Below are 13,434 nucleotides of genomic sequence, written 5' to 3'. Positions count from 1 at the left end.
CATAGCAATATAATGAGTGCAGTGAGTGAAAATAATATGCAATTATCCAGAAGCATGTAAAGTACACAATGGCTAATTTCAGGTCTTCACTTATTGTTCCAGGAGGTCTTTACATGTTTAAGGGTGAGCATTGTGGCCAATGGTCCTCTTGTTTGATATTCTATGACTTGTGGGTTTATAACATTTCAAAATCTCAAACAAATTACTTTTTTAGTAACTATAGATAGTTTTACTGCCTTTAAAAAATGGAGGTGGATCGAAATTGGGAAGTGGGTAACTAGGTTGAATTTGTATGAGGGAAAAGGGCATTACATGTGGTGACATCCTCTAAATCAAATTGAAATTTCTTAAAGGCCAGTGATCCAAAACAAACAAGAATGAATGGAAATTTTAAAAACTGAAAGATAAGTAAATTTGTGCTAGCGCAGTAGAATTCTATAATGTGAACATTTTACTTAGTATCTCCAACAACATTTTATTTAGTACCCCCCACAACATTTTATTTAGTACCCCCCCCCCCCACAACATTTTACTTAGTATCCCCCACAACATTTTACTTAGTACCCCCCACAACATTTTACTTAGTATCCCCCACAACATTTTACCTAGTATCCCCACATTTTATTTAAGTATTACATTGTTATGCCAACACATTGAGCTAAACTAAGCCATTTATTACAAGTATACACATATTTAATCAATGATCATTCCATTTTGCGTATATCATTTAGAGAATTGATTTAAATGAAAATCGTGCAATCGTTGGGATTTGATTGGTGTTCTATGATATTGTCCCTCCTCCAAGAGACTAAGTGGTAGGTTCACTGTAGATAGACTAAGTGGTAGATTCACTGTAAATAGAGTCTATTAGACTAAGTGGTAGGTTCACTGTAAATAGACTAAGTGGTAGGTTCACTGTAGATAGACTAAGTGGTAGGTTCACTGTAAATAGAGTCTATTAGACTAAGTGGTAGATTCACTGTAAATAGACTAAGTGGTAGGTTCATTGTAGATATACTAAGTGGTAGATTCACTGTAAATAGACTAAGTGGTAGATTAACTGTAGGTAGACTAAGTGGTAGGTTCTTTGTAGATATACTAAGTGGTAGGTTCACTGTAAATAGAGTCTATTAGACTAAGTGGTAGGTTCACTGTAAATAGACTAAGTGGTAGGTTCACTGTAGATAGACTAAGTAGTAGATTAACTGTAGGTAATAAGACTGTGTATGTTTGGTTTGTCTTTTAAATTGTTTTTCTGTTAGAGAATTGGTTATGAATTTTTCTGAAGAGTTGATCATACTCAGAAGATGATTAGATATTGTTCATGATGTTGGTACAGAGGATCCAGGATTTGGGGAAGGTTTTGAAACACTCTTATCATTGAGGACTCTAATCCTGCTATGGATCGAGGTTTTGTTTTTCTCCTCTTTGTATATCTGTGTATAGTCAAGATTACTTTAAGATTATACAGATGGGGTTTCATTCATAATGTACTAAAAATATTTGTTGACTTGCAAGAGCTAATTAAATTTTTGCAAGAGATCTGTGGAGGAAGTTATATATTTAAAGTCATTTAGTGAAGAGCAGTTGAAGAAAAGGAAGATTATTTTATGGAGCAGCTGATGATATCTTAGTGTCAATGATTTGATTTGGGCAACCTTACCCTGAGGGTTGCCTTCTCCAAACAACAAGTTATAATGGCAAATAAAACTTCAAATTACTCGCCCTTGATTACAGGTGACGCATGATCCGTTAATGTCCAAGGCGTTTCTAACCTCAAGTTTAAGAGAGCGTCGGAAGGACACGTTTAAATTAGAAAATTGTGGAATATTTAGTAACGAAGGCGGATTACAGTTCGTAGGACCTCTCTGCGCTTAGATACAAACTTAGAAAATGCAATGCAACACTCTCTGGGCGGAAAGGAGAGCACGTTGAGAGTTTCAGCTGCAACCGAACTTTCTCTCTCATATCGATTAAATAAAGACATTCAATACACATTGAACATTTTTCACTATAAACTACTTCGTGATTAAGTTTACATGCTTAAACAGTAGTTTAGGTTGAATATATAATATACTATACATCATAATTCTTTATAAGTTGTTGAATTGTATATGCAATAAGATGCGGACCCCCTCCACCCCTCTCTCGCTCGAGGATTAAGAATATCAATTATTAAATATATCCATATATCTCTGAATTTCTATTATTAAGCTGTTAAAATGTGTAGTAATAGTGAATATATATGTATAACTTCTCTTTATAAAATAAAATTCACAATAGAGAAGGTATACATGTATATCATAGAGTAGGTACATATATCATAACCCTTAACTTCACATTTAACAGTATATTTGCATGTTTTAACTTATATTGCTTACGTGATGACGTCACGGTAGGTAAACAGTCCTTGCGATTAACTTTTTTATTTGTCCATAGGGCAGATGAGAGCATAAAAATTGACCGGTCAAATTTATACTATGATTGATATACTATGAGTTGGTTGTACTCTGCATTAAAAGCATGACTGTATCCTGCGTATAGGAATGGTTGCATCCAAATGACGTTTGTCCATGGTGTTGTAGGAAACTGATGTAGGCCTACATAATTTGACCCGTGTTTACTTTCATGTATAGGATTTATCATGCTTATATGTACCATGACAGTTCATGATATGAATGATTTAATACTAAAATACATCACATAACAAATGTAGTACACTTTTCAATTTGAAGGTCAATTTGAATGTTCATACTTCAGATTGGAATCGAAGTTACAAGTGAATATTGAAAAATGTAATGCATTGATTTTTTAAAATAAAAACCACAATGAACAATAGGCCTATGTATGGCTTTTATTATAAACACAACATTGTATATATGACAGTGAAATTTGTATTTACTTCACTTGGATAAATTTATAGCTTTATGAATTTGCATTTAATTTTGATAAAAGTAGATATGATTCAAACTTTATTTCTAAAAATTTCAGAAATATCTTATTCTCTTGAGATGCATTTTTTTCTCGTTTGCGTCAACAGTTAAAATAGGCTAGGACTGGTATTCATTTCTTTGACGTATTGGACTGTACTTCCGTGGGTCAGTTGATCAACATGACATAACAAAATAACCATGAGAATGCAAACTTTGATAAGTTATGAAAGTTTGACAATTTCATCGCATATTTTGATTAATGTCATATGTATTGAAGAATCCAGACTCGTTTTCCCTGAAATTCAAACAATATTTTACAACACTTATTGAATTATAACAAAATTAACAATGAAAGTAAAGTGTTGAAATTAATTCATAATCCAGTCATCAAAAACGAAAACAAGACCTAGGAATATTCACTGCCTTACAGTCTGATTATAGCCACCCCTTCATTACAGTCGCGTCGTCGTACTCGAGTGACGGTGGAGGGAGGGGCTGCTGTTAGCAATTGCGTTCATTCATATTTTGACGACCTTGGTTAACTCTAAAATTAATTTTTAAATGACATCTTAATTAAATATATTTTTGTATTTTACTTCATTTATATATTGATGACTCAAATTTCCCCTGTTCGATTATAGATCTAGTCTATTAAGGGGGGAGGGGGGGGGGGGGAGAGAGAGAGAGAGAGAGAGTTATAGAATTATAAGATCATTGATGACTGTATCACTAAGGATAGATAAAATTTCAGCATAAAACATTAATGCAGAATATTACGATCTACAGAGCAAATGTTTAACCCACCTTAAATACTTTCTGCAACAAGTCGTCATCTGATATCTGTGAAGTCGGACTGAACTGAAGACTGGTGTTTCTAGTGCACGATGCTGAGTGGAACTTAAAACGATTGTTGTTGCTGTCACATTTGATGACAATGAACCAAATGGTTTTTTTAAAAGCTTCATTTTTCTGAAATTCTACCCCCGCTCCCTGTTTGCACAACAAAAACCTTACACTCTCTCATAAATCTTATGTACACCGGAAGTCAACAAGGACCGTTAAACGAGTCTTGCGCCACCTATGTTTGAAATAGGGGAAAGAACTGACAAATATTCGCAATTGTTATGTTCAGTTATATAATAGGTCCTCAGAATCAATATTCAGGATCACATTGTTTGCTCAGAACTAGTGATTAATTGATTTGATTACTGACAATTATAGTGAGTGAACTGATGCAGACAGTGTGGGAATTATGCTAATACAATATAAAATAATACAGTTAAGTTAGCCTTTTTTTAAGTCGATATGTACAGTAGATTTATTCCCATGAAACTCTTTAATCAGTGGTCAGTCTGATTAAGTTTGATGTGCCTGTACTGAAAACAGTTCTGTTTAATTAACTTAACAAAAGAGGAGGTAACTCTCCAAGACTTGTTGATGTCAGCGTATATAGTCAGTAGCAGAAACTGAATAGATATACATATTCCATCTATGTTACCACCATGAAATAGTTGGGGCATATAGTGTTACCTCAAAAAAATTATCCATCATTCTGTCATTCCATCTTTCTGGTCTTTTTTTTTTTTTTTTTTTTGCTGTGGGTGTAGATAATTAGCTTTAAAAAAAATGTAATAATCTAGCTTTATATATTGATGAATTTCAGACCATAGTACATGCAAGTTTGAATTTTATGTAGATTTACCTATTTTCACCAAAGACTTTGAAAATGTCTTATTATTTACTATTTTCTGGATTTTTTGCTCACAGTGCATGTAGATAATGATCTCTTTATAGATCTGATCAAGTTCAAGTTTTGATCATGTCAATTGACCTATTTCCATCATAAGTTCATTGCTCTGCTTAGAATTTTTTTAAAAATTATTATTCACTGTGTTCTGGACTTTTTATGCCCCCATAATCGGAGATTCAGAGGCATATAGTTTTTGATCTGTCCATGAGTCCGTTTGTCCATAATAAAAATTCAAATGTTGATTAAAATCCTTCAAAATTGTTCATTATCCTTTCATTATACATTGAATACCTTAAGTGAAAATTCAATATTTCTTTAAGACATTCAATATATAACGAAAGGATAATTATGTACAAATTTTGTTTATTGTTAAATAATGATGAAAGTGAAGTAGATGAATTCACATGAATGGTAAATGATTAGAAGCTGACCTTTCAACACTTGAGGCTTTTTTGAAGAGTTTGAAGCCCTTTGTAAAAGTAAGAAAAAAATAAAAATTTTAAAAAATGTTTGGTAAATTTTTTCATAAAGAGAAAGTGTATGTACTAACTTAATTTCTACCAAAAGATTTGTATGGAAATATAATTTCTTTTAAAAATATTCTACTAAAACATGTTATAATTCCCATGCATACATTAATGTAAAATTCTAGGTGAAATAAATGAAGCAGTAAACAAAATTTTGAAATTCCTATGGTGGATTATTTTTATTTGATGCACCTTTCAAAATGATACCACGATTACAAAAACCCCACCATCCATATACTAGATATGAAATATGATTGTTATACATTGAATACCTTAAGATATCATCTTCTTGACCCCTGGGCAACAAACTGAGTGCATAGTTATGATAGATCGATCGATTGTACCAATATTATGAAGTTCATGTGTTGAGGAATATGGTGCTAGAACATGGCTCAGAGGTTCATATTATATAACAAAATGCATTACTTCTTTAAAATTCTTCTTCTCCAGTCCTGGATGCCAAACAGTAAAACTAAGTGCATTGTAAAAATAAGCAGGAAGACCTCTGGTACAATTTTAAATCTCATAACCATGACCCTTAGGTCAGGAGTTCAGGCCCTTTAGACTTTTTGTCTCTGTCTTCATATACATGTAGTATAAATTTTTAGTTGGAATAACTGTTCAGGGCATACCTCACTTGACACAAAGATTTCTTAGGGTCAAAGAGTTAGTTTGGACAGAGGTCCGGATCACTGATTTAAAAAATTGTTTTTTAGAAAATAGAATCTAAAAAAAGCATTTCTAATGAGCCACAACTTTTTATTGGAGAAAGATTAGGCACAAAATTAAATGTCGACTATGAGATGAAGTTTCTCCATGTGCAACTTTTACTTGTTGTTTGATACTCAAATGAGCAAGTTGAGGCCCATGCATATGGGCCTTTTATTGCAATTGATCATTGCAGCATAGGTGAGATGGAGAAGGATTTGCCTTCCACTTTCAATATTTATGCCCTCCTTCAAAGAAGAGGGGCATATTGCTTTGCACCTGTCGGTCAGTTGGTAGACCACATATTGTCCACTCAATATCTTGAGAACCATTCACTTGATTGTAATATTTCATATGTAGGTTGGTTATGAATTTCTAGAAGAGGACTCCTATTGTTTTTCAGGTCAAAAGGTCAAGGGTCAATTTACTCTGGACATAGGAATATACTGTCCATTCAATATCTTGAGAACCCTTTGCTTAACAGACATCAAACTTAGTACACTGGTACATCTTCAGGAGAAGGTGACCTCTATCGATTTTGAGGTCACATGATCAAAGGTCAAGGGTTAAACTGGACATAGTAATATATTGCCTCCTATGTTTTAAGAATTATTTGATTGATTGACACCAAACTTGGTACACTGGTACAGCATATTTAGGAGTAGATGACCCCTATTGATTTTAGGTCACATGATCAATCCACTCTTGACATAGGACAATATTGTCTGCTCAATATTTTGAATTGATGATACTACTATCAATTTAATGATGTATGTGTATAACCCTTGTCAATTTTGCACCGATGGGGGGCATATGTGTTTTACAAACATCTCTTGTTGAAAATATTTATTATATAGATCTGATGGAAATCATTGTGGTAAGCTAGAATTAAGATGAATGTCCATCATCTCGCTCTTGCTCTCACCTTTTTATCATGAGTTTCTTTTATTATAATTTATTAATCCAATTTTATCTGGATTTGGGTATCAAGAAAAAAATATTTGCACGCCTACCTTCAAACTTTTAATATATAGAGTACAAAACAAGGGTTTTGAAGAGGGTTAATTGCCCTCAGCCATTTTAAAGTGACTTCTGAAATTTTGTAAGGTGTCATACAAATAAAAAAACATGAAAATACATGCATGCATCAAGTTTTGATGAATATATGTTGAGTACTCCGAATCCATGTACACTCGGATTGTTAGCATGTTTTCTCCATTTAAATCTACACATTTTCCTTTTCCTGTAGTGATTTTGCAATTGTGATATGACAAGGTGTCTGTATAAAACTTTTTCCTTTTTTAGTGATCTGATAAGATTTAATCTGAGTATTGAAAATTGTCAAGAAACAGCTCCAATGCATGCTGATCATCTGAACACAAGAGTGTTGAAAACAAGATATCTCTTTTAAAGAAATTTTGTGATACTTACATATTTATGCATCTTTTTTAAACTGGATGAGAAATAAATGAAATCTTGAATATGACTGAACATGATACTTTGTTACCAAGATCTACCCTTGAGTTGTAATAAATCTGTCATTTTTATCATGTGCTGATTTGAATTTGGCAGATCAACATGCTTTGGAAGTCTTACCAAAGTGCACCAAGGTTTCTGATAAGAAATGAGTCTATTAGACAGATACTGAATGAACAGCTTAAGGAATACCTGGAAGGAACAGGTATTTTCTGAACACCAATTAAACTCCATTAGCACATTAGTGTCAAACCTACAAACAATCCATTTCTCTTCTTTTGTGATTTAAATGAAGACGAGACATGTGACGCCATTGACAGCTAGTGTATGTTCCTTGATGATGCTAGGTTTTTTAAAGGGACTTCTAATATAGATATATGGACAAGAGTTAAGGACCTTTGAAAGATAATTCCATGTAATATTTATGATAATATTGATCCTTCTATGTTTTGTTGTGCAGGATTTACAAAAACTTGAAAGTAGTCTCCCTGTCTTTTCTGTTGCACCTGTGAGGCTCTTTGTTTTCGTTACCTTTTGTGTTGCAACAAAGTGAGGGTAAAGGTGGATTTAAACTGAAGTGCAGGGACGTGAGCTAAATGGAAAGGCTTTCTTCATTCAACTGCCAAATAGAACTTTGTTTTAGCAGGCAGTGAATTTATGGCTATCGGTAGTCAAAATCTGTGAAGATATGGTATTGGTCTCTTGAAAATAAGCCCTAAGTTGGGTCGTAGATTGTACTAGTGAGAGGATAGATAGATGTGCTAAATTTCCCGGTGTATTGCTGTGTGACTAGGTGTAAGAAGCTAAAGGATATTGGACCGAATATACCTAATAATTCTAAAACAAAGTGGACTTAAGTAAATATTAGCCCAATTTCACTTAATACTAAGTGTTCATAAATTTGTGTGGTGTCTTTTCAAACATTCATGACTGGTAGTGAAAGTGCTGTTTGTTAAAACATCACAGACCATGTGAATAATTTTTTGAGGCATTTTGGTTGTTTAGGAACACTGGAGTGGTTAGCTTTCAGGATTAGAGTGACAGAATTTCTAGTTTTATTAATGTTTTAAAAATGAATGACTAAGGCCCAGTGTCGTTCCATGATGAATGACTGTTTGTGTAGTGCAAGTCAAGTTGGTGTCCTCTCTCCTTCTCTCACCATGGAAGCCAAAGACAACGGCCGATTGTCTCCACACACTACCAAGCAGTATGTTAAGATTCATAATATGTCACAGGGTGATGGCGTACCTCGAAGACGACAGCTGACCATTGCACATCTGTATCTGTCACCAGCTGCTCTGTCACGGTGTCCACAGGGTGACCATGCTGTTATGTCTCAGGACCAAGGGTCACTGGAGGAGAAAGTGACAGGCATGTCAGGAAAGTCAAAGCAAAACAGTTTGAAGTGAATTTCCGGAATATTGAAACAGTCCAAATAATGCTCAGGATGTTGGATTTTATAAGTTTTGAAGATTGATGTGAATTAAAATGATGTAACTTTTTTTTTACTTTGAATGGTATAATTTTATTAGTGATGAAAAATGACATCAGAGATTTTACAAACAGCAGCAGCAAATAACCTGCTGAAGACAAGTTACTGGAATTACTCAGAACAGTTAGAGGACTTCATAGCAAAATATAAGACTAGGCCACCAGATATTAAATTCTGGCCGTATGGTCCATACTGGCCAAAGTATTATGATTATGAGGTACAGGAGACCCCCAAACATCTGAGGGTCTGGCCATCTTATGTGGAACCACTACTGAGGGGACCGTATAGAGGTAGGCCATGTTTATTTATGACTTAATTTGTGTTCAGGCAGCATCAGTTCATGGCTTCTAGATGTACATCCCGGATTACAGGTATTTCACATACAGGCAAAACTTAAAACAGAAGCAGGTCTGTAATGAATGAAACAGAAGCAGGTATTTATATCAAAATGGATGTGTCAGAGTTTTTGTTTTTAAAACTGTTTATAGGGTATGTACTACTAAACAGAGTATGTTATAGTATTTGAGAGTACGCTGGTAAAATTGTAATTTTTTATTCATATGTATACCACTTAATTAAATATTTTTATAAAATGATATTGCAATATTTGTCAAATGTATTTGTTTTTAACAATGTCTGGACCAAACATTAAAGATTTATGGCGTCCAGATTCCGATTATTATTTTTTTTTTTTGAGAAAGTATTGAGTGACAAATTACAACTATACATCAGTAATTCATTTTATCTATGATTGATAGTCACTCAGAATATAAAGTTTTGAATCTTGTTATCTTTCCTTTTTGTTGTTTAATTTGTTTTTTGTTGTTTTAGGTCACTTGAGTAAACTCAGGTGACCTATTACAATTGGTTGTTGTCCGTCGTTGTTCGTAGTGTGTCATGCATTAACAATCGAACATTTTCAAATTCTTGATAACTACTATTCCAATTCTTTTCAATTTGGTATTAAGCATCTTTGGAACAAGGGGGACGTAAAATGTAAATTTCAGGACTCCTGCACCCCTGGGGGCGAGGCAAAAATTGACCAATTTCAAAAATCTTCTGTACAACCTCACATGTTTAAGAAAAACTAAATGCATAGTGATGTAGAGCAGGAGGGCCTCTACCAAAATTATAAATTTCATGATCCCCTGGGTAGGGGTTCTGACCCCAGGGCAGGGCCAAACTCCGTATATAGTATTTATCTGTAAGTTTGCTGATACTGTATAAAATCTAAATGCATACTTAGGAATAGCAGAAAAGGATTTACAAAAAATGGTGAATTTCACAACCCAGGGTTTTGACTCTAGGATTGGTCCAAATTAGTCATACCATTTAATGTTAATGCATATAGTATATTATGTAAAGCCTTTCATCAGTGTATGCACTTTTGAGGGCATTGAAGTTTTAAGAACACATCTTGTTTTATACTGTTGCTGAACATTAGAATTTAGCTTAGATATTCAGAACAGGAATTTTGTTCTAGATTTCATAGCCCTTGGGATTAGTGATACTTTTTTACTAGTACTTGGGTGACCAAGAAGGCCCGTGGGCCTCTTGTTTAATGTCATTTCTTTATTTTTTTTGGATCCCCCTTTTTGTTTGTTATTTATTCATTTATGGTTTGTTTATTTAGTTTTTAAAAATAAAACACATTTTTGTGGAAATTTAGATGTAAAGCACAAGTATTTTCATGTAAATACATATGTATGTATATAAACATGTAGTGAAATTTTGATCGGGATCGAGGTCAAACGGTAAAGTGTAACCTGAGATGATAAATTGAAATATTTCCTAAAATAATGAAGACAAACACATTATATTCCAGAGACATATTTATTGGTTTAGAATAATTTGAAAGTAACAACACCTACAAAACACGGTTTAATTGCATTGAATTTGAATTATGAAATTTTAACTCTAAATGTACTCTAGCATACTCTGTTTGATAGAACTGCTCTTTATAACATTACCTTTGGCCAAAAAAGCTTCATAAATCAATCATGCAAACATTTAAAAACACTGCATTATTAACCATCATTTACAAACTAAAATAATGTTATTCTTTGAATATTTGAAGTTTCAGTACAGTTTACACTTCTGTATTTTTGTATAATAACATGATATATCTACCAATCAATTAGATAGATATTAATTAACAAAGAGTATCAATTAGATAGATATTAATTAACAAAGAGTATGCTATATTGTTGTTGATTTATTATACCTCAGTATGAGAATTCTATGCGACGCGTAATCTGATTGGTCAGGAATGACAAAACTTCATATCTCCTCTCAAACATCATATCTCCCCATCATATTTTACCCCTTGGGCAGCCTCGTGCATTTTCCATTAATTAAACATCAAGGTAGATGAAGTGTATTGTGACCTCACAATAAGTCCGAGTCATTTTACTTTCATAGTTCGATCATCTCTGATACACAATTAAATCACCTAGTTTTGGTTAACACAAAAACAAGCAAGTAAATTACCATTCAAAGAGAATGAACATACAAAAACTGGTTATCATATCACTGTATTTCGTTGTTTGTACCTTCTACCATAATACGTTGACGGTGCGGTGCTACCGTTAGGGCTAGATGAGCGGACTCCAATTTCAAATGCACTTTTGTAGTTTTGCTTTGTTTTGGTATAATAAACAATTTATTGCATGATAGTGAGGGAGATATGAAGATTTATTCACCCAAGAAAAATCATATTCCCCTCGGGCGTTGCCCTCGGGGAATATGATTTTTCTTGGGTAAATAAATCTTCATATCTCCCTCACTATCATGCAATAAATGTATAATGTATACCAATCAATTAGATGGATATTAATTTAAAAAGAGTATGCTATATCATTGATGTAACATGATATGTATACCAATCAATTAGATACATATTTGTTTACTAAGTGTATGCTATACATCGTCATGAGACAAGAGAAATGGGCAGGTTTTAGAAAGGGTAAATCCACCTCTATTGGTAGGCCATTATTATTCAAACATTATTAGACATTATAAAAACATCTTGAACCCCAAGTCAATACAGATAATCTGTGGTTGTAAATATCAGCCGTCAATGTGATAATATTGACCAATTTATTGATAGGATCATTTGATAATATAAGCAACAGCTGAACACTCACACATTCAATCACATCTTGTCATCATACATGTAATTCATGTTTTTGAGATTTAATATCTTGGTATTCAAACCATTTGTAGGGAAGACATTAAAGTCTTTGTAAAGTTTTTGTAGAAATTTCATAAGCATGATCTTGTGTTAATGAAATATCTCCAGTACCTAACTGTGTAAAGGGGACTTTTAATTTCTCAGGTATTTGGGTTGAGGTACACTCTCAAAAAAATATTTTGAATTTCAAACTTTGATAGGGATTAATGCTGAAAATATGTAAATGGGATTGTCATATCTAATGATTTAAAGTTTGAGCAAAATGAATTTTGTATCAAATAATATGCAAAATGGCATTCTAATCAAAAAGCACTAGAAATTTGAAAACTATGACAAGTTGTTTTATCAGTACAGGCTATGAATATTCCCCTTTGCATAGAGGAAAACACACAATGTAAAATGGTCTGTGTTACACTGTGCACATGGTGTGCCATATGTATTTCAAATACACAAGAAGTCTACCATGGGCAACCATGTTTACAAAGTTAGACTAATGATGCTCTCCTTATGTACACGGTGTCTATATAGACATATACGAAGTCATATATACATTACATTAAATAATGATGCTCTCCTTGTCACACTGTGTCTATACGAGGTAATATATACATTGTATTAAAGCATATGAATGAAGATGTGGTGTATGGTATTGAAACCAGGTATTTATGCTAAATGGTGTACAGTGAAGCCTTGTTAATCCAGACAATTCCCAGCAAAATCATCCAGATAAATGAAGCGTCCGGATAACTGAATCGCATATGTTAGATCTTCATATAAGTAACCTGAATATGCTTACTTTGTTGATGTGTTATATGAAATAAACTCGGTGTAGTGAATTAAACACATTTTATCGTTTATCTTAACCATTGAATTTGCTTTGTTGAATAAATCATAATCATGACGCTAATATTTACATACATTTTAAATCATATTGCATATATTTACATTGTACATGTATATATTAGCAGAGACGTATATAACATTATATTAGCACTGCAAACAAATACAAGTAACTCTCGAATTATCGCCACTCAATTCATCGCCATTTTCGTTATAACGCCGCATTTTTCTAGGAACATTTTTCCTGTTACTTAAAACTCTCGTTAAAACGCCAAATTCGCTATCGCCATTTGCCACAGTGTTTTCATTACAAAAGTATATTTCACCGTGTTAATTGTCTCGATAAACCGCCATAGGTGCACGTGGTCAGTGAAGCAGTAAATTGGTCATTATCAATCTCCAGCGTACACCTGGACAGAAGGATCCCAGTAATTGCTGTATTGAATAAACAAGAAAATTACTGGAGATGAACTGTAGTCAAGTTGTTTATACATCATAGAAACACATTTCAATTT

The 13,434-nt window shown here is 33.3% G+C and overlaps 1 protein-coding gene across 26 annotated transcripts in view; it reads left to right on the top strand.

The window, feature by feature from the left end:
• Positions 1-13,434, top strand: part of LOC125648400 (cytosolic carboxypeptidase 2-like) — a 145,030-nt gene that overhangs the window by 83,421 nt on the left and 48,175 nt on the right. The window lies entirely within an intron of this gene.

The sequence above is a fragment of the Ostrea edulis genome, chromosome 6 (genome assembly GCF_947568905.1).
Source record: "Ostrea edulis chromosome 6, xbOstEdul1.1, whole genome shotgun sequence".
NCBI lineage: Eukaryota > Metazoa > Mollusca > Bivalvia > Ostreida > Ostreidae > Ostrea > Ostrea edulis.
Note: the sequence above shows the minus strand (reverse complement) of the source record. Positions and strands in the feature narration are given on the sequence as shown.